Consider the following 22,294-nt stretch of genomic DNA (forward strand, 5'->3'; position numbering starts at 1 on the left):
ATGGAGTAAAGGGATTTTGGAGCTGCCTACTCTGCCACCTTGCTGATAACCTCCTTTATCTCTTAAAAGACCATTGTATTTCCTTTATTTTTTCTTATATTTTCACTGAATATGCAACATTGTCTTTCAAAGAACAGTAGTAACTGTGTTAAATAGTATTTCCACCCAGGAATGGCACCCCTCTTCTTGTGTTAGACCATTGACCTTGGGGATTGAGTCAATCTAGTCAGCAGGTGAGCTGGTTTTGGAATTGGTTACTGCCAAGGTTAGCTATAAATAGTTCATCGCACCATAGACTTCAAATTTTTCCCACCCTGGCTGCTGCTACTTTGTACTTAGTGTAGTGCCAGGGTGCCAGAGGTTTTGTTGTTCTTATTGTTATTGTTGTTGTTGTTTTTGTTTCCTTTGTTCTTAATCCATCATCAGCTTTCAGTTATTCCTGAATACCTCTGCCACAGAAGAGTTTCCTTTCTAAGTCCTCCGTAGTATCTGGCAGTAAATTTGACTTCCTAACAATGACATAATACTTTTGCTTCTTTAAGGGAAGGGTTCCAGAAACTGGTGAGGTCACCACTGAAGGGAGCTCTCCCTTGTGTCCCTCCCTGCTCTTAATCTTTCTCATGAGAGCTATTGTGGGTACATGAAAGAAAGCCTTTAAATTGGGGCAAACTCTCCTCATGTCTGAGGTTTTCAGAGACTCCAAACTAACACCAACACACATTTGGCCTTCAGGAATTCATTACGATTTTAGCTATATTCTTCTTACATACTTCAATTCCACTCTTCCCCCTCTGCTGTGCCAACGGTAGCCTATCTATACAGGAAAGGATTTCTCACTCCCTGGAATTCAGTTCATCTGCATACCTGGGGACTTCAGCTCTCTGATTGGCTCAAGAAAAGGGAGATTACATGCATTATTTCATACTTTCTTGCTGTAACAGGAGGAGCAATTTTCTTTTGTGGTTTTCTACATCATAATAAAAAGTAAGCTTCCATTAATTACATATTCAAAATGAATATGATGGTGTATTCAGTGTTTCTGGCACAACTGACATGAAAAATTATACAAATCATTCACCATATAGCAGACCTTTATGTTCAAAAACAGCACTGTTCAACAGAATTACTGCAACAATAAAAAATGACACATTTGTTAGCCACTAGCCATTTGTAGCCAGACAGCATGTGAAATGCAGCTAGTGTGACCAAGGGAATGAATGTTGAATTTTATTTAATTTATTTAAATTTAGATAGTTGCATGTAACTGCTGGCTACCATATTGGACAATACAATTCTAGAATTTATTATCTCTACAGACATTTCTAACATTTTTGATTAAAGAAAAACTAATTAGGCATGTATTACTCCATTTTACACTAAGATGGACACAAAGAAAATGCTACAAAACTAGCTCTTCATAAACATCATATGTAAGGTCAATTTAGATGAGTATATAACTAAGACTTTATCAAGCATGACCCATGATATTTCATGTCCACATCTAAAAACATTTATGTTTATCAACAGTATTTTTCTATATACTGCAAAATGTATGAATCTAACAAATACGACTTTTTGAAATAAAGGGATAAATTTATTTTACCACTTCACTCAATTTTGACCAAGGTGTGTATAATGTCATAGCCCAGTACAAAGAGGTCAAAATTGGGAATTAAAAATGTACATCTTGACTTAGTGAGAATATACCTTGAACATAAACTATTTGAAGGTCATTTTTCTTTTGTGTAAATTGGAACAATGATCTACCTCATAAAGTTGTTGAGATTGCAAAGGAGCTATTCATATTTTAAGAAATATGCTTTGTTTTTGTTTTTTTTCCATATTCAATGTGTGAATACATTTACTTTTATTTGTGTAGGTTATGTGCACAGTACAAGAGATTACATATGCATTTTAATTATAAAATTACCTTACATCTACAGGATATTACCTCTACAACAGGTGACCAATCTCATTTAAATAGCTCCCTTATTAATCATTTAAAGCCAGAAAAGACGTGGTACTGAGATATAATTTAAATGTCCATGAACTGACTCTATTTATTAATTTGAAGATTTACCCCATTCACCCCCTACTGTGCCCCTGCATTATTTCAACTAGATGAGACGGTGCACAAACTACTGGTAATTCAGCGGGCTGATAACAGATGCTTACCATTTTAACTTTACAGCAGGGAGCCCTTGTCTTGCCTTTTCAGTTCACAGCATTGTTGTACAATATAACACCAATTAACACTTAAGTGATAGAGTTTCAGTTTCAAGGCAAAAACTGGGAATCTTTCTTTCATGCCTCTGTTCTGGAGCCTGGGTAGTTATGATATTTAATCAGCTGAAAGCTCGGGGCATGCTCTGCATCAATTTATAATTGAATGCAGCTTGCTGCTGTGGCAAACCTTACTGACATCATTTGTGTGAGGTTTAATGGTTTCTGGTATGGCTCTTAGGTCTTCGCTCACCAGGCTATTCTGCTGTATTGTGGCAGACTATTTTAAAAGACTGAAGTCAATGGGGGAGAGGGAAAGGAGAAACAAGAGTGAAAGCCAAAACAGAATAATTAATTTTCGAAAATAAGCGTGATACGTATTCAATCCTGGCCAATTGTCAAACTCACAAACATGCAATAATGGCTCAGAGGAGGATAAATAGTAATCACTCAAATATCCATTTTGAAGTTTAACACTTCATATATATATATTTAAAACACTGAGTACATAAAGATGTATATATAAATGAGGAAAGTATGGTTACGCAAATCATATTCTAGAAACCTAGTTTCCTGAATTCTAGCATCTGGCTATAGTCACAGGAGGATGCCCTGAATGATGCTACAAGGAAATTGGCATCAGTGTTATTACAATGTACCTTTTACAATGACAACAGTATTAAAATACAGTAGTTTCTGAAATAAGCCTGCACAATTATTTCTCAATAAATATACATTAAGATATTAGGCTATCCTATCTTTATGGGACCATTTTGAAACAAAGTTTATTAGACAAAAATAAAGGCTACTATTGTGCTGAATTCACAATTGTAATAACTTCATGTGCATTATAACTATTTAAAATATCTTTTTCTCTGCTCTTCCTTCTCACATTCTCATAATATAATCCAAATGTGGATATGATTAATATATTCCTTCATCAATTTCAATAACATAAATTGCATAGAATGTTAGGTATTTGCTAACCTGTAGCCAATATTCTGGGGATGCAACTTTGAACAAGACAAATTCCCTGTCTTCATGGAGTTTATATCTTATAGTGACATGAGGCATGTGATCTTTCTCCCTTCCAACTTTGTGCAAATGCAATGAAGAGTCACATGTAATTTACAAATAAATGTCCTTGATCTTGAAAAACTATGGCCAAAAGAGAACCTAAACCTCTTTTGTTTCTGCTTGCTGACTTCTCCCTTGGTTTTGAGACTCAGATAGAGGTTCTAAGAGACTGATTTTTGCTACTGCAATCTTCCTTCTATGAAGGAAAAGCTGCTTTCAGAGCAACTGCTAACCTACTTGCATAGAAAGTCAAGTGGCTACACTTAATTACAAAGGGACAGAAAAATGCAATCTTATCATATGCTCTGAAAGCTGACAGCTGAAAATGCTTGGTATCCAGCATTAATGACAACCCATTTTATAATATTTTTAATATTTTAATTGTTATTGTTAACATTAAACTTATTTTTCATAATAAAACTTAATGTTAATAATGATTATTTTACAACTTTCATATGATTAATATCAATATATTTTTATATATATTTTTTGGATTAGTTGACTATTTTTAAAACCCTTTATAATAATTTACCTTATTTCATATAATCTACAATTCTGACTTTTTGTTAATGTTAAAACTGATGTAATTTCATTTGTTATTTATGCAAAGTTTCAAGTTGGAAAATGATTATTTTATTAAGCAAATTCCATAGATATACAATTAAGACCTATTCCTACACAAATGTAAAAATTAAAGATTTTTCTATGGTCTGATATAATATTACCATATAGATTTTGCTAATCATAATTTGCTTCTCTAATATTACTGACATGGGTCAATAAATCCATATTTCTTATAGTTTCAAATAATAATTTTCTGTTATATGAGTCAGGGTCCTGGAAGGAAATGGAATTTATTACAATGGTAGAAATAAAGAGACTTTAAAGAAAAGAAAACTTAGAGAACATGAGATGGGGAAAGGTAGTGCTTTCTCAACCAGGATAGGGGTGAGGCGATTTTGTCCCCCAAAGTACATTTGACAATGTTTACAGACATGTTGATTGTCATTTCTGGCTGGGGTTGGGGAGGGTAGCACAATTGACATACAGAGATCAGAGATGATGTTAAACACATCCTACAATGCACAGACAGCCCTGCAAAGCAACAAATTTTCCAGCCCCAAATGTCAATAGTGTAAAGGTTAAGAAATCACGGGTTAAACATTCAAACAAGGGATAGTATGGCACTCAGAGAATAACAACAGTGAGTCACCGTCACTACCTCTAGGGTCTCTGAGAAAGGGGAGAAAACAACTTTTGGTACTCAGAGAAAGCCAGAATTTTGGATGAGTGCCAACTTTGCATAAAGTTGTCTTTTTTTTCCTCTTTATTTCCATGACAGTTTGTACCCACTGACATATTAAAAAAAATAATAAAAATAAAAAAATTTTAAAAAGTGAGCAATTTGAGAAATTCTAAACTTATATTAAAGCATAATCTTTTCTTTCTCTTCACAAAAGAAAAACACTATACATGAAAGTTGCACAGTTTAAGAAATTTTGAACATTTTCTTTCCATTCACATTATTGTTTAATATGTTTCCTAGTAAAAATGTTCTCAACTAATGGTTTGTGGCAATTAAACCTGTGTGGGAACATAAGCTTTGAGAAACTTGCAAAAATGTTATTACCTGGTAATCTAGCTATATTAAAAATCTGCAATGCTCATAGAGAGCTGATTTCAATGTTTCTTTTTGCTCTTAAAAATAGGACCCCTAACTGGGGATTAAATTAAAATAAGTCCTTTTGTGCATGGCTCCCACTGGAATGTAAATTACAATTCTAAGATTTCTGGTTCTCCGGCCTGCCTCTGCTATGTTTCCATTAAAGCTTCTAATTTTAGCATACACTATTAGTATGTTTCAGATCTAATGAGAAAAAGACGGCCAGAATGGATGAAGACTAAGAGGTGAATTACATGGGTCTGATCAGTTTCTGTCTAGAGGCTGATTGGATGCACTTGTCAGCATTGACACTTATGGAGCTTGTCTTGTACTATTCAGAGACTATGCAAGTGAAGTCTCTCCCCCCGCCAAGGATAGTTTCAGTTTTGAAAGGAAAGAAATGAACAAAAAATCAAACAAAATATGCTCAGGCTGGGAACACATTTAGCTCTTTTTATATTTGTGGTTAACTTTTGTTTTTGCTTCATTTCACAATATCTCTACAGTCTTAACTGTGGACTAGAGCAATGTCTTTGAAAGTGTGGTCCATGAAACAGCTATACCAGTACCACCAAGAGCCCTTTAGAAAGGCAGAGTCATGAATTCAATGAATCAGGAGCTCTGAAGGGTGAGTCCTACAAGTTATTGTAATGCCAGGTGTATTAGTTAGGGTTTTCTAGAGAAACACAATCAACAAGAGATATCTATAAATATAAGATTTATAAAAGTATCTCATGCAACTGTGGGTATGCACGAGTTCAAATCCACAGGGCAGGCAGCAAACTGGCAACTCCAATGAAGATGTTCAATGAACTCCTCAGGCAGCGAACTGGCAACTTTGATGAACGTGTTCAATGAACTCCTCAGGGAAAGAACTGGCAACGTAGATGAACTCCTCAGGAAATGCTTTGCTGGTCAACCGAAGAAGTGAAGGTCCGCTTAAAAGTCTTCAACTGATTGGATTAAATCCAGTTGACTGCATTCTCTCATTGTGGAAGACACGCCCTTTGTTGATGTAACCAGTCACAGCTGCAGCCAATTGACTGATGATTTAACAAACCAGCTTTCTGGTTTATCAAGTAGCCACAAACATTCTTGCAGCAATGGTTAAGGCAGTCTTGCTTGACCAGACACCTGGGTACCATCACCTGGCCAAGTTGACACATGAACCCAACCATTAACCAAGTAAAGTTAGTGGTGCACTGAACATATTTTAAATCAGAAGAGCTTCTTTAAAACACTTTTAAAATATATAATTACACCAGGCATAATAGATTGCTTTAGTTATCTTGATTTTACATTTTTCAAAGTCAAATATATTACAAATAAATATTTGAAAATGCTTGATTAGTTATATTTATTTTAGTATCATGTTATCTATCCCTAAAAATATTATGAGAAGAATTGTCTCATTTCAGACAAGCTGATCACACTTGAAAACTTTGGAAATAAATGCTTTAATTCTTCTAATTGGTCTGAGAAGAAATTATTATCAAAAATCAAAATTTTACTTGGGACAAATTTTAGTAGGAACAATCTGAACCTGTTAAAATGTTTTATTTGTATAGAATGTCAACTTGTGTGCAATTCCCACCTAGGAAATTGGTAAATACTATGTTAAAATGAATTAAGTTAAATAATAAGAACTCTATACATGAGATGATACTGGAATAATTACAAAGTCATGAATAGTGTCAGAAAGCTAACCTTTTGGTGTAGTTATAAAAAATGAAAATTTCATGTATATTTTCATTTTACCTTCAAAAACAAAAAGATAAGAGTCCTTGCCCTTCAAGTGTATTCAACAATCTAAATTATGGAGCCAATAAAGTTTGTAAATATTATTAGGTCAGGCTATAAGTTCATAGTCTTTAGATCTGTACTAATCCTTACTCTACAAAACTAGAGAGCACAGGACAAGTTACCGAATTTCTCAGATTTTATATCCTCATCTATTAAATAGGTAAAATAATAGTGCCTAAGATAGTGTTTTTGTGAATATAAAATTTATTTAATAGAGGTAAACATTTAAAAGAGTATCTGGCACTGCAAAATCAATATTAACCATCATTATTTCAAATTTCAGAAAATCAGTATATCTGTGCATTTATTTATTTCCCACCATTTATCCTTCCATCCAATATTCACTGTATGTTCTTTCTGTGAACATCTAGCTGAGAAATCTCACATACTAGCAGCCAATTCAAAGGCACTTCACAGACAACCATGCAAAAATTGTTTTAGAAGAAAATAATTTCATGAAAATTTTAGGCATGTGCTTACATAGTCAATCTATTTGTCCTGTCTGTATAGTCCTCATGCTGAATAACTGCTTTTTAATGCCAATAAAATATTATTTATTCATTAGAATGAATCTTAGAAGAACGAGGCTAGAATCCAGCTTCTGCCACTCCCCCTGTGTGATCCTGGGAAAGTCACTTGTATCTCTGAGGCTTAGCCTCTGTATCTATTATATGATAATACAAGACCAGGAGTTTCACAGTAGATTTGCCTAATCCTACAGCTGTAGGATGTAATTGCTATGAAAATACAAAAGCATATTTCCTGCCATTATGTTCTTTGTCCCTTACCTATTCATGTTCTTCTGATGGCTAAATCCAGTTGGTAATCTCAAAGCATATCTTTTGATCTTTTGAGTGTCATTAAAGAGGCACTCCCTTCTTAAAAGTTGCTTTAGCAATGTTCTCTACAATTCTTAGTTCTCTCTGAATACTGTTCCTTGATCTTTTTCATTGTTCTCTTCCCTTTATGGATTAAATATTTGCATTTTCAGGCACTGATATTAAACATATTTTTATTGAATGCTTATGATGCACCAAATTTCCTCTTGGCTAGTGAAATGTGCAAAATAGACAAAGTTACTGCTCCCATGAAGTGTACATTCTAGGGTTATCACCCTTCCCTCTTCTCAATCTGTTAGGTGACAATTTCCACATAGAACTTTTACTCATGATGAGCTCAAATTATATACCTCTTACCCAAAACTCTTTTTTTCAGTCCCAAACCCATGCATTCAGATACTTACTCTAATCTGCCACCTGAATATTGACTAAGCATCTCAAAGCATACCTAAACTGGAACTCAAAATTTATTTCTCTTTATTGTTTTTCCTCTTACATTTCCTCTTCTGAGTGATAGCACTACCACCCATCCATCGCCAAAGCCAGAAATCTGAGAGCTATTCTAGACTCATTTTTCCTTCCCCTACATCCTTTCACACAGCTGGTCTTTGTAATCTTCTGTCTTAAATATGTTTCAACTCCTCCCATCCTCACTTCTACCATCAAAGATCATATTGTCTCCCTGTTAAGTTTAATATCTTCTTGATTCTAATCTCTTCCTTACCATTCCTTCATAGTGGTTTTTTAGAACAAAAATTATAATAGCCCAGAAGAAAGCAAATTAGGACAGGAATTAAGCAGTATCATTAGAAAAGGAAATAAATGGGATTGCTATTATGAGAATACTGTCAGTAGAATTTAGTGAGCAATTGGATTTTGAGGAAAAAGGAGCTTAAGATGACCATATCATAGTTATTAATGATTATCAAATTCAGATTGAAACCCCTCACTTTTTAATTGCTTATTGAATGAAAGAATGAGTTAGTTGATACTGTATACCACATTGTTTTACTTCTTATTTTTCAAGCAGCAAGTCTCAAATTACCCATTCTGATTGAAGTAAAAATAAGTGAAGTATAGAGAAATGGTCCTGAAGTTAGCATCTATTAGCCAGATATAAAGAAGATCACATAATCATCTGCAGCCACATTATTGCAGACTAGAATTTGGCAGCCTGGCTGGGGGGAGGGGGGTGGAGCTTTCAAAAAATGGCCATATTTTAATTTCCATGTTCCCAGACAAAGGTTCAATATTAATTGTTTTGGGGAGTTAGATAACCATTTAATTTTAATGCATTTCATGTTAAAATTCTCTTTACCACTCTATTCTCAACATCTATCAGAATGCTGGGAAATAGCCAAGGCCCAGTCAGGTGATTTTCAGAGATCAGAGAGCATAAATGGTGCATAAGAATCTGGGTGTGTGTATCAAGGGAAATAAGCCAAAGTATTAGGCCAAAGAATGATTCCAGTAGGATGGCTTACCTAGGACCATTCCTCCATGGAGAGACTCTGCTGGGTAGCTAGGTCACAGAGGATCCTGATGGCATTGGGGCAAGTCACTGAAATCTGTGGGAAACAGTTATTACTCACTGAGCTAGGAAGAATTTTTCAACACTGGCATTAGACAGTAACAGACATATCCTAAAATCTGAAGTAAACAGCATAAAGTGTCTTCATACATAAAATGGACTTGGGAGAATTCTGAAGCATATAGGACAAAATACCATGACTGTAAATTAATGGAGGCCCTCTTTCCAAATTACAATCCAAGAGCCCTCTACTGGATCCTAAGTTTGAAGAGAATGGCTCAACCCCAAAATATATGAAATATATTTTCAGGAGAGAATATCAATGTGTGGTGGTGACAGCTGAATTAAAATGCAAATTTTGTTAATATGTTATCTCTCTGCCCTTTAGTCTCAAGCATAAGAGAGTATTATTTGGCCATATTTATAACAATATCCCAAAGCTGTGTCCTGACTAGATGAACACTCTTGCAGTTTCTAGAATCTTTCGGAAATACAAGCTGTTTCTGAAATTCTCTTACTTAAAAGAGTTTCCCTAGCCATTTCTGGGAATGGGGAATTGTCACACATAATCAGAACAGATGTCTTTAACTTTCTACTTATTCTTATCTTATGTTTACTTTGTTTGTTAGTGTCTTGTTCTTACTCTCAATGGCTCTGCCCCATCTGGACTTGTCCAGTCCATTGACCTCTGGGTTCTTTTTCTCCCAACCTCCAGCATTGGAACTCCTTCGGCTCTCTTTTGCAGCTCTTTCAGGGAAGTTCTCTACAACTGAGCTCTTGTACCAATATTGTACCAATAGTGTCATATTTCTATTATTTATACCAGAGTTCATGGATTGCCAGATTAAATAACAGGTGGGCATAGGCTAGCATTATACCAGAAACATTACCTAATATATCTCTTCTCTGTTTTATTTTCTATCCCAAAGAGCCACTCTTCTTCACTCCTAGATTTCCCCCCTCCACTTTCATTATCTCTCCCTATTACCAGCTTCTGGGAATTCAGTACATCAGACAGGTCTATTCTCATTAGAGTGTCAATAGCGGATTAAGATTAATTTCTCTCCCCATTAAAATAAAAGGCATCATAATATATCTGCTTCAATATACCAACATTCTGAAACTAAGATGGCCCATAAACTTTCTCTAGTCATGAAAGTAGGCTTCCCAGGACATACAGAGAACCAAACAGGCATTATTGCACAATTTCTCAAAATAAATTTACAGAGGCTCTAACACAACTGACATGTCCTCACAAGTAAATCCTTTAGAAAATTGGAATTTGGGGCACTGACACATAATTAAATTGGAGGCTATGAGGTAAGAAGAAGATAGCCATGGTCACTTAGTATCATATGAAAAACAGATGGGATTTTAAATTAACGGAAAAAGATCAAGAATGGGAAAAATTGAACATCATAAACTAGCTGTTTCTGCAGCTCAAAAATAGTTGAATATTTACAATTTAGTATTATTTCTATTGAATTAAATTATGTAACGATTCTGAGACTGTGATTTTACTACTCTTTTTGTATCCATATTCTTCAATTCCAGGCAGTCATAGCCCAACAAATCATGTACATTCGCTTTAAAAGCAAAATTCAATTTGCTGAGGCATTAGAGCAGCACTGTTCAATAAAATATGATGCAAGTCACATATGTAATTTTAAACTTTCTAGTAGCCACATGTAAAAAAGTTAAAATATATAGGTATACTTTTTAATATATTATATTTAACCAAATCTATTTAAAGTATTAGCTATCAAAAATTATGATAAGGATTTTTTCCTGAGTTTTTAAAAAATCCAGTACGCATTTTTACAACTATAAACATATCAGTTTGGACTAACTATATGACAAGTGCTCTATAGAATGGACATGCACACTGTGTTTTTACATATGTCTTTAGTGGATCAAATTGCATTTATCTATTTTTAATATCTCCTTAAAGCCAGTGTAAGATTTTTTGTCAGAATCTAACTTATCATACATAATACCTATTTGTACAATATATTAAAATTAGTAACAGTGTGATCTTAGGGGTATTAAACTTTAAATTTGAAGAAAATAAATACACTTTCAATAAGTTTGTTCCTGAGCTTTTTGTATGAAATTCATAAATTTTTGAAAAAAGAATTATTTTAAACAAGCAAAATATATTAGAGCCAATCCAGAATTATGGAAGATATGACAATATACATCATAAGGAAATTATGACATTGATTAACTAATAATGATCAAATACATTTTAAAAATATACGAATTATATCAATAAATTCTGGGGAAAAGTATTAACTGATTTAATGTGGAAAAATCCTAATCTGAGAATCAGTTGAATTCATTTTATTCTGAAAACTATGTCACTAATTAACTTTGCCCTGTAGAGATACAGCCAGAGTCCAGATCTATGGATCACTGGTGAACAAGAGCCATCAGCTACATTATTTTTCTGCCAATATTAGCAAAGCTTATCTTAGTAAAGTTCATGTGGTAATCCATATTTGCTCTGAGCCATCTAACTAGTGCTTCCAACTGAAGATTTTAGAGGCTCAAAGTTCCTCATGAAATTAGATTAAAACCTTTAAGGAAGTATCACAGCCATTGCTAAAGGCAAGTGAGATCATCATTAGTGAACTTAAATCAAGAGCCAGAACCAGGATAAAAGGTTCTTAAACTGAGAGCCCTGGTAGCACCCAGCATCTAGCATAGCAGCAGCAGGGGCTGGGGTTGAAGGGTCTCTAAATCAGAGTTCTTGAGGGCATTCAAGTGATAGCAGCCTTAAGACATGCCTTACAGTACAGTCGTGGCTTTAAAATAGCTCCTGAAATCCTTCTACTTCTGCTTAAGTGGGAGAAGCTTTCATTTTCATTTTGCTTAGAGGTCTCACTGGATTTAAGGGACCAGTCACTTTCCCTCTCAGTAATCTCTGGGAGAGACACTGACTCTGCAGAAAGGCATCAGGGTTTGGATACACTTAGGCTTATTAGCATAATCCTCTGAAGTTGGAAAAACTTAAAATTTCTTATTTGCATAAAAGCCCAAAATCAATTGCCCAAATAATGACAAAGAATCTAAATTTTACATTGATAGAGCCCAGGTTAATCACTGGTATGAATACCTGGTCTTGAATTTGATAATCTTAAAAAATATTTTCTGGTATTAATTCAACCTGTAACAACAAACATAACATATAACAAGAGGTTTTTTTTTTTGTTTTTTTTTTTTTGTTGTTGTTGTTGTTTTTTTTAAGGTTAGTGGAATTATTTGTGGATGAGGATGAAAGTAATATGAATTTCTTTTACAAAGTGAGAACAAAGTAACTATCTGGTAATGTAGTTACAGAAACAACCTGAATTCAAGTTTACTTTAGTCATGAATTTGAAGTAAACTTTTATAAAATAAGATGTTAGCCTTGTTGTGCCTAAAACTAACCATGCATGATAATTATTTGGTAAGATCTTATAAATACTAATTCTGAGAATCTGATCCAGATAGATAACTGAGCCTACAGGCTCACCATTCCTCTATCCCTTAATCACATTGAAATGACTATGAAACTGTTCTAAAATGAATATTTTCATAATGACACTGAGAATAGGTGGAATAGCAATAAGTGACTCAGAGACTTAGAAGAATATCTGAAACACACCAGTGGAATAGTTTGCAGAATACACCAAAACATAGGAAATCGTAGGTCAAAATGTGAACAGGAGAAAACTGCAGAGGAAATGGGAATCATTTGCCATTCTTTTCAGTGGAGACTCTGGAGAGCAGTTTCAAGCTATGGGTCTGCATATGTTGGAAGCAGAATGGAGAAGTAGGACTGTAATCATAGTAATTAATTAACAAGTCTGCATAGAAATAGCTGTATCGGTTCTCTTATTCACCCACTCCATATTCTGGGTTGATGTGGGCAGCAGTAGGGCTTTTGTTCTAAATTCATATATCTGCTCCCTAAAGTGACTAAATAATCGACCTGAAAGATGATTTTAGATGCAAATATTAGATATGTCAACTAAATATTACTTATATAATATGGACACTTACCTTACATGACAAGAAATCTGGAAGATGGATTACTTAAGCATTGGTCCATAATTCTCCACCTTCCCCAGCATATTGGTTAGTTCTTAAGTTGTCTGCTAACTGCTGCAAAATGGTATCACGCACAGACATATCAATATTGAAACAAATAAAATACCTCTTTTTATTCATCATTTAGCAAAAGCATCCAAGGACTTCTCTTTAGATCTCATTGGTCAATTCTGGTTCCTGTATTTAAATCAAAACTACTGATCCATGCTTACTTTAGAAAATTGTGGTTCAAGCCCTGGGGCTAAGGCAAGGCTTGAGGGACACACAACAGCTGAACAAAAATGGGGTCACACTAACGAGAAAGAAGGTGGATAATAGGCTGTTGGATAAGCAAGAGTGCTTGCCTCATAGACCTCTTAGTGCAGGTCTTGGCCTTCTAAAATTATAACAGTCTTAATTTTGCATTGGTAAGGGTGGTATCATGCTTGCCTGATATCTATCCACACTGTGTGACAGTCAGCTTGCTTTGTCCATACACATAAAACCACTTTCCATTCAAGAGAATGGGCAAAGGGGTAAATACATCTTCATATTCTCTACTTTTATTAAAAAACATTGGCCCTTATACATAAATATAAATGGCAGCCAAGGATGACCAAACGTTTGAGGAAACAGACAAGGTGTAAGATGAACAAGAATAATTCAAGGAATAGGAAATAGATTGGAAAGTTACACTCAAAGAAAGTGTTGAGAAATAAAGTGAAGGATATTTTTACAACACAGAAAATATAGACACAAGCATGGAAAGGGTGAGAGAACAGTGAAGACAGGATCCAGAAATGCAACATACAATATGAATCCTGAGATCACAAGAACTTCCTCTACAGTCCAGAATATTTTGCTTGAAAATGAGAGGGACATCACTCAAAATTGTTTACCAAATAGGACAACGTTGACTCACACATTTAAAAGGTATTCCTAGCTTTAGTGCTAACATTAGGTATAATATATCCGGAGGGTTCTATCATGTCACCAGGTATTAATATATCTTTATATTAGGAAAGGTATGATATATGATATTTTATATGATCTATCCATCTCTGGACTCTGATAATTGTCTGTTTGGATTAATCCTAATGTGTGCTCTCTTCATGTGGTAGCCTTTAGCAGTTCAGGTATCCAGAATAGGAAAATCCATGGAGACAGAAAGTAGATGAGTGATTATCTAAAGCTTGAGAGCAGTCTATGCCTGGAACTAAGGTGTGGGATCAGAAACACCTGAACCAATGTATTAAGAGTGAGGGATGGAACTTTCTCAAAAGAAAAAAAAAAAAAAAGGTTTTGTGATCAAAATAATGGAAGAGAAATGCTGAGCAGGTAAACAACAGATTGTGGATAGACACATTAGGCTAAACAAGATGAAGGAAAGACATATGCACACATACACACATATCTCTATATAAATCCTAATGAAATTTCAGAGCAAAGATAATCACCTAAAACATTTTTGGAAAGAATGAATAGGTTATTTAAAAGGGAGTTAGAATCACATTGCCATCATACATTCTATGAGCAACACAATGTTAGATCTTATGCCAAAATCTTTGAAATGAGAAGAGTATTTTTGAAAACCAAAAATTTATATCCAATAAAATTACTAACCACATTTGAAGGCAAAAGAAATACATTCCTTTGAAGAATAATTTTAAAAATTACCTCTATACACCATTTTTCTACTCCACTGGGATAGGAAGAATTCAAAAAAGAGGAAATTCCACAACCTTCTAAAAAGCAATGGTTCATTAAGCAATACAGTAATGACAAATCTCAGAATAATTACACAACATTACTAACAATAAATCAGTATAACTTAGAAAAAATTGTAGAACTCTTAAGAACTCTCTTTATGGCAATTTTACTTAACAGTTTGTATGAGTAAGAATACAGATGCCCTTTGTGATATCATATATGCTTCTTCTATCATAAAGGACAATAAAAATACAATTAGGAATTTCAAGAAAAACAATATGCTCTATAATAAATTTGGGGCCAAATTTTAATGTAGCTAAATGCATATAATGTGACTTTATTAGAGTCCATTTACCCTTGATGGTTGGAAGATTCTGCTTTTTTATATAACAACTTTACTGGGATACATCTCATATACCACACTACTCACCCATTTGAAGTCTACAATTCAATGGTTTTTAGTATTTTCATACAGTTCTGCAGCCAGCACCACAATCAATTTTAGAACTTTTTCATTAACCCAAAAAGAAACTCCATACCTATTAGCATTCCGTCCCATTTCACCTCAACAACCCCCTACTTTCATCCTGCGCTCAAGACTTAGGCAATCACTCACCTACTTTCTGTCTCTTGATTTGCTTATTCTGGATATTTCATATAAACAAAATCATACAACATGTGGTCTTTTGTAACTGGATCCTTTCACTCATCATAATATTTTCAAGGTTCGTCCGTGTTGTAGCATATGTTAGTACTTCAATTTGCCATTAAATTTTGTCTATCCACTTTTAAGAGCAGAGTTTAACAATTTAGTGTAATTCAATGTTTTGGGTTTTCCTTTTGTGATCTACTCCTTCCCCTTTTCTCATTCCCAAGATTTCAAAAAATTTATTTTTATAAAATATTTGTAACATAAAATTTGCCATTGTAACCATTTTAAGTATACATTTCAGTGATATTAAATACTTTCACTGTTATGTGAAACCATCACTATAACTCCCCATTTCCCCTGCCTCCAGTCCTCTAATCTACTTTGCCTTTATAAACTTGTTTATTCTCAGTATTTGATATAAGTGGAATCATATAATATTTGCCTTTTAGTGTCTGACATTTTATTTAGCACACTGTTTCCAAGATTCATCTGTGTTGTAGCATATGTCAGCACTTCATTCTTTCTTATGGCAGAATAATATTCCATTACACACACACACACACACACACACATGCACACCACAGTTTGTTTATACACTTATTTGTTGATGGACCTTGAGTTGTTTCCACCTTTTGGCTATAGTGAATAAAGCTGCCATGAATGTTGATGTATTTGGGTGAGTCTCAGTTTTCAATTCTTTTGGGTATAAAGCCAGTGGTGATATCAAGTCATACATTAATTCTATGTTTAACTTTTTGAGGAAACAACAAACTGTTTTCCACAGTGGCTGAACCACCTTCAGCAATGTACAAGGACTGTAATTTCTCCTATCTTTGCCAATAATTTTTATTTTCCATGTTTTGACTATGGCCATCCTCGTAGCTGTGAAGTAGTTTCTGATTCTAGATTTGATTTACATTTCCCTCATCACTAGTTATGTTGAGCATCTTTTCATATTCTTGCTGGGCATTAGTATATCTTCTTTAGAGAAATATCTATTCATGTCCTTTGCCCATTTTTTTTTAGTTGCAATGTATATCTTTTCGTTGTTGAATTATAGGAGTTTCCCCAGTACCATTCACTGAAGAGACTGTTTTTTGCCTCATTTAATGGTCATGGCAATCTCAAAAATCAGTTGATCATAGATATAAGGCTTTATTTCTGGCTCTCAGTTCTAGTCTATTGATGTTTATACTTGTTCTGTCAATACCACATTGGTTGTATTACTGTAAATTAGTACTAAATTTTGAAATAGAAGTGCGTCTCTTCTAAAATTTTTTCCTTTTGGAGGCTGTTTTGGCAATTCTGGGTCCCTTGAAATTCCATGTAAATTTTAGGATGGGTTTTTCCTATGACCAAAGAAATGGGAATGTAAGTGTGTTATTATGACACAGAAAGATAAACCTTAGAAGAAATAAAATCATATGACTGATACATATGAAATGAATATTTAGATGCTGATTTCTTAAATTAAATCCTTAAAAAGTAAGAGTAGAAGGTCATTATTTAGAGCTAAGAATTTAATAATAAGAAAATATATAAGCTAAAATAGTAAATTTTCAATATTTGGGACACAGATTGAAAGTAAAGGATAGGATGGGCAGAAAAAATTTCATTTTTACCCTTCAGAAACATAATAAAAAAACTAATATAAACTAAATTAAAATATTTATTTTTAATTTGTAGCCAAGTCTACTGAATCATATATTCTGAGATAATAGTTGAAGAGCTTATTTTTAAAACTATTTTTAAAACATTCTAGGTAATTCTCTCACACAACCATATATGTTTACCACTACTTTATCTAGACACTATAATGCTTTCAATAATTTTGATGTTATATTGAAAATGAAATTTGATATTTGATAATCTAGATTTGAAATATTTAGTTAAATACTTGAGTATATGTAAAAAGTTTGAAAAGTAATCGTATAAAGTCTCGTCTTTGCATATTTTTCTTATAAACCAATAATAAAAGTCTTGCTGGACCATCTGCTCATGGTTATAATAAGCATATCTAAAAAAACAAGTTTTACATTTAAAGGGTTGAAGTATAAATATAATGAGACAACCTAGCATAGTCATATATAATCAATGCCCATTGATTTAAGGCATTTATTTCATTACTTATCTTCACTCAAGATTATCTAACCTATATTTTATTATATTTAAGATTGAGAAAAATATCATTGGTATTTCTTTTTTCAATGATAGTCATAAAATTTAATAAAAGGAAGTGGGAAAAAATACTTCTAACATATTTTTTTTCCTTAGTTTCAAGTTAAGTAAAGCCAGAATATAAGAATATTTATACATCTGTGTGTGTGTGGTGCATATGTATGCATGTATGAGTATGTCATTTCTGAAAGTATACAAAAAAGTGGGCAGTGTTTTTGTGGAAGTTTTAGGATCCATGCTAATGAAGAGACTATTACAGTTTTTCTATAGAAAGTTCTTTTGTAAAAATCCTCTTCTTTTTTCAGTTCCATTTTTATGATTATAGAGTAACTATATTTTAATTGTGCTATTTCCATATGATTTAATATTTGTCTTGAATCTATTGTTCCATAAACTAATCTAATTTTCTAAAATATATTTGACTTTAAAATAAGGATATTTGTTCACTTATCTTTTTAAAAAGCAATAACATCAAAATTGAAATGTTAAATTATCACATTTTATTTCTCTTACTTTAACACAGTATGACATGAAAAACATAAAAATTACCCTGGAAGATGCCATATATTTTTCATTCATTTGTGCAATTTTCATTCCTTCTTTCTTTAAACAATTAAAGATTATCTACTATGCATCAGGCAGTGTTCTTGTAACTAGGTAATTAACTATGCAATTTAGAAGAGGGGAACATATAGAGAGAACCAACGGAAAGATGTGATCAATAAGGCATACAGTGAAGTCTTTGTAGGCAAAGTGATGTTTGAGGGGAGTTTTAAAAGACCAGATAACTTAGGGGATGGTCAATGTAGTCACTTTTAACAGCAAAAGCAACGGAAAGGAGGACTGAAAAGTTATGGCATTATCAGGGACTGTTACTCATTCAGAAATATTTGACCATAGAGTATCAGACGGGCACAAGAGAACATTAAGTTAGAGAGCTAGCTTTGCGGAAGGTCTTGGAATGTTTTGCTTGTCATGTCATGGAATTTAACCTTAAATGCACACAGGTTTGAAAGGTTTTGCCTTGATCTCAGAGAGATATTGAGCCTTAATCAGGCACTCATTCTAAAGAGTTTTAGCAAATGACTGAACAATCATGTTTGAGATTTAGAAAATATAACGCAGGCAAAAAAAAGATAAAAAAAAAAAAAACCTAGAGATAAAAGGGGACATTTCATAACGACTTCAAAATTCAATGTACCTGAAAGATATAAAAGTGCTAATTTTTTTATACTATTTCGTATATAGCCTCAACAATTTAAAGCCAGATTGGAACAAAGGGAGGAGGAGGAGGAGGAGGAGGAAGGGGAGGGGGGGGAGGAGGGGAGGGGAGGGGTAGGAGGAGGGGAGGGGGAGGGGGAGGGGGACCACCCAAAATATAATGGGGTATATTAACATACTAACAAAACTTGTGGAAAATGATGGAAGAACAGAAAAAGAATTAGTAAAGATATCAAAATTTGAGAAATCCATAGATATGAACCTATATTCAAAACATATTAGCAAGCTTATTATAGATTTATAAAAATGATAATGTGTTATAATCAAATTTTGTTTATTCCAGGATTATGAGTTTGAACACCCACCAATTTAATAATCCACCTTAACAAAATAAAGGAGAAAATTCACATGATTAGCTCATTAGATGAAGAAAAAAGAAACTTTTGATATAATTGAACATTTATTATGGAAAAAACTTTTAGCAAACTAGACCAAGAAGGCTATTAATTCATTAAACAGAGTGTGTGTGTCTAACCACCATCACACTTAATAGTAAAATGTCAAAAAATACTTTTCTAGATTGGGAATAATGTAAGAATATCCATTATGATCATTTTTATTTACTAGATGTCCTAGCCAGTGTAATAGTGCAATAAAAATAAAGTGTATTATAAGAAATAAGAAATAGAACCATCATTATTTATAATAATTGTGAAAATAGAAAATTAAACAAACCTATAGAAATATATGAAAACTGATGTAATACAGGGTCAATATGCAAAAATAGCCCCCATTGCTATAAGTGGGCAGCAAATTATTAGAAACGGAGCTAAACAGGAATCAAATCATTTACAATAACACAAAGTTTGAAAAAAAAATCTAGGGATATATCTTATGAAAGACGTGCTGAAAGTCTTCAAATAAAATTATACACATCATCGAATATATTAATAAAACTATAAAAATAAGAGCATATATTACATTCCTAAAATAGCTTTCTTAATATGTTAAATATATCAATACTTGCCAAAACGTTCAATAGAATATGAATAAAATACTCAATTGTTTTGTTCTAGAAATTGACAAGATTATCCTAAAATTGATATGGAAATGTAACAAATGAGGATATCCTGGATATACCTGAAAATATAGAACAAGGTGGGAAGATATTCTCCACCAGATATCAGTACTTATATTAAAGTCATACTAATTAAAGGGAGTGAGGAATAAACAATGGATTAGACACAGAGTCCAAGAAAAAGCATTTTTCACTTAGCTTATTAAAAAAGTGGCATCATAGACAATGGAAGTTGAGGTCTTTTCAATAATCTGTGGAAGGTTGACTGAATATATATATGGACAAATAAATAGGTATAATAATGATAAATAAATGTAATCCTTATCACATGCACTACTAATTAAATAATTCCAGATTACTTACAGAAATATCAAAACAGTAAAGCTTCTAGAATACATATTCTTGAAATAAGCAATGATTTCTTAAATAGGATTCATACCTGTTCCAGTTTGCTGCAGCTGCCTTTTCACAAAACACCAGAAATAGATCAGCTTTTATAAAGGGGGTTTATTTAGTTACAAAGTTACAGTCTTAAGGCCATAAAGTGTCCAAGGTAAGTCATCAACAATTGGGTACCTTCACTGGAGGATAGCCTATGATGTCTGGAAACCCTCTGTTAGCTGGGAAGGCACGTGGCTGGTGTCTGGTTGCTCCCAGGTTGTGTTTCAAAATGGCATTCTCCAAAACATGTACATCAGCTTCCAACAGCTGTCTTCAAAATGTCTGTCTCGGCTACAGCTCCTGTGCGTTCTTCAAAGTGCCCTCTTAGCTGTAGCAACTTGTTCCTTCTGTCTGAGCTTGTATAGTTCTCTAGTAAACTAATCAAGGCTCAAGCTGAATGGGCGGGGCCACACCTCCATGGAAATCATTCAATCAGAGTTATCATCTACAGTTGGGTGAATCACATCTCCATGGAAACACTCAAAGAATTACAATCTAATCAACGCTAATATGTCTGCCCACAGAAGACTGCATCAAAAATAATGGTGTTTTGGGGAACACAATACATTCAAACTGGCACAATACCGAAGGATAAAAAAAAAATTGCTTAAATAGCCAACATTAAAATTTGTAAGAGTCATCCATTTGATGACAGTATAAAAGAGAAAGAAGGGAAATTATGGCATAGGAGACAATGTCTTAAGACAAGAAGTTCATAGTGGAACATGTAAGAGCGCCTACAATTCAACAAGGAAAGACAGACAAGCCAAGAGAAAAATGGGTAAGAAATCTGAATAATCACTACGTAAGAAAGATATCCAAATGGCCAATATAAAAGGCACTTAACCATAAGGCAATAAGTAAACAATATGATTAAAATGTAAAGGATAGCAATTCCAAGTGGTAAGGATGGGGGTGAAAACTAGAAAGAAATCAAATGTCTTTACAAAGGACAAAAGGGTTTGTTAAAACTTGTGCAATGGTTTATGAATGCAGGGACTAATAAAATACTGGAGAATAAATTAGATCATGAAAATATGGTCATGATCTGTGTGAGTGTGTGTCTGAGTGTGTATGTGTGTGTGTGTATCTGTGTGAGAGAGAAAGAGAGAGAAAAAACAATCTAACAGTATGTGCATGATGTTTTGATGTTTAAAAATCAGTGACAGAGAGAGAGATTAAAATGATATGCACAAAGAACTAAGTTATTTGTTCTGGCTGGTGAAATCATAGATGTATTTTAAGTTTCTTCATTTGCATATATGTTTTCAATACTCTGAGATGAGTGAGAACTTATCATATGATTACATTAAGCAACTTTCTACACAGAAAAGCAAACAATGATGATATAGGGCAATGAAATACCCAAATCAATCCTCTTCTTTTCAGATGAGAGGATTCCCTCTGAAACAAGACTTTTAGCCTTTTGTCCTACTCTGCTGCCTACCCCCCTCCAAATTACCCCAGAACAATAGGAGAAAGTTATTTAATTGGGGCTTTTGAAGAATAAAATGAGATGGCATCTCCCAGCCCCTTCCTTTCCCTCCGTCTTATGGTATCTGCTGACTCTGAGAATCTGCTTGGGTTGACCTCAGATGTGCTGCGAGCTTCATGGAGCAGACCCCTCTGTGTGCTAAGGGGGATGGCCTGCTGAGTTTTAAACTCTGCCAATGTCTGTGAGGAAAAGATTCTTTATTCATAGGTGGAATATTAGCAAACCATTGCTGCCAGCACTGTTGTAAACAAATTGTTTATATTATCAATTTTATCACTGATAAAATGCATATTATCATCTCCATCTTTC

At 33.7% G+C, this 22,294-nt stretch overlaps 1 long non-coding RNA gene across 1 annotated transcript; it reads right to left on the reverse strand.

The window, feature by feature from the left end:
• Positions 1–5,945: 5,945 nt before the first annotated feature.
• On the reverse strand, positions 5,946–13,327 carry LOC119539119. The gene is made up of 3 exons (XR_005217794.1): positions 13,184–13,327; positions 9,090–9,173; positions 5,946–6,111 (listed from the first exon to the last, which is right to left on the reverse strand). It is a non-coding gene; the product is annotated as an uncharacterized LOC119539119 (long non-coding RNA).
• Positions 13,328–22,294: the final 8,967 nt, after the last annotated feature.

This window comes from Choloepus didactylus, chromosome 7 (genome assembly GCF_015220235.1).
Source record: "Choloepus didactylus isolate mChoDid1 chromosome 7, mChoDid1.pri, whole genome shotgun sequence".
Classification (NCBI taxonomy): domain Eukaryota; kingdom Metazoa; phylum Chordata; class Mammalia; order Pilosa; family Megalonychidae; genus Choloepus; species Choloepus didactylus.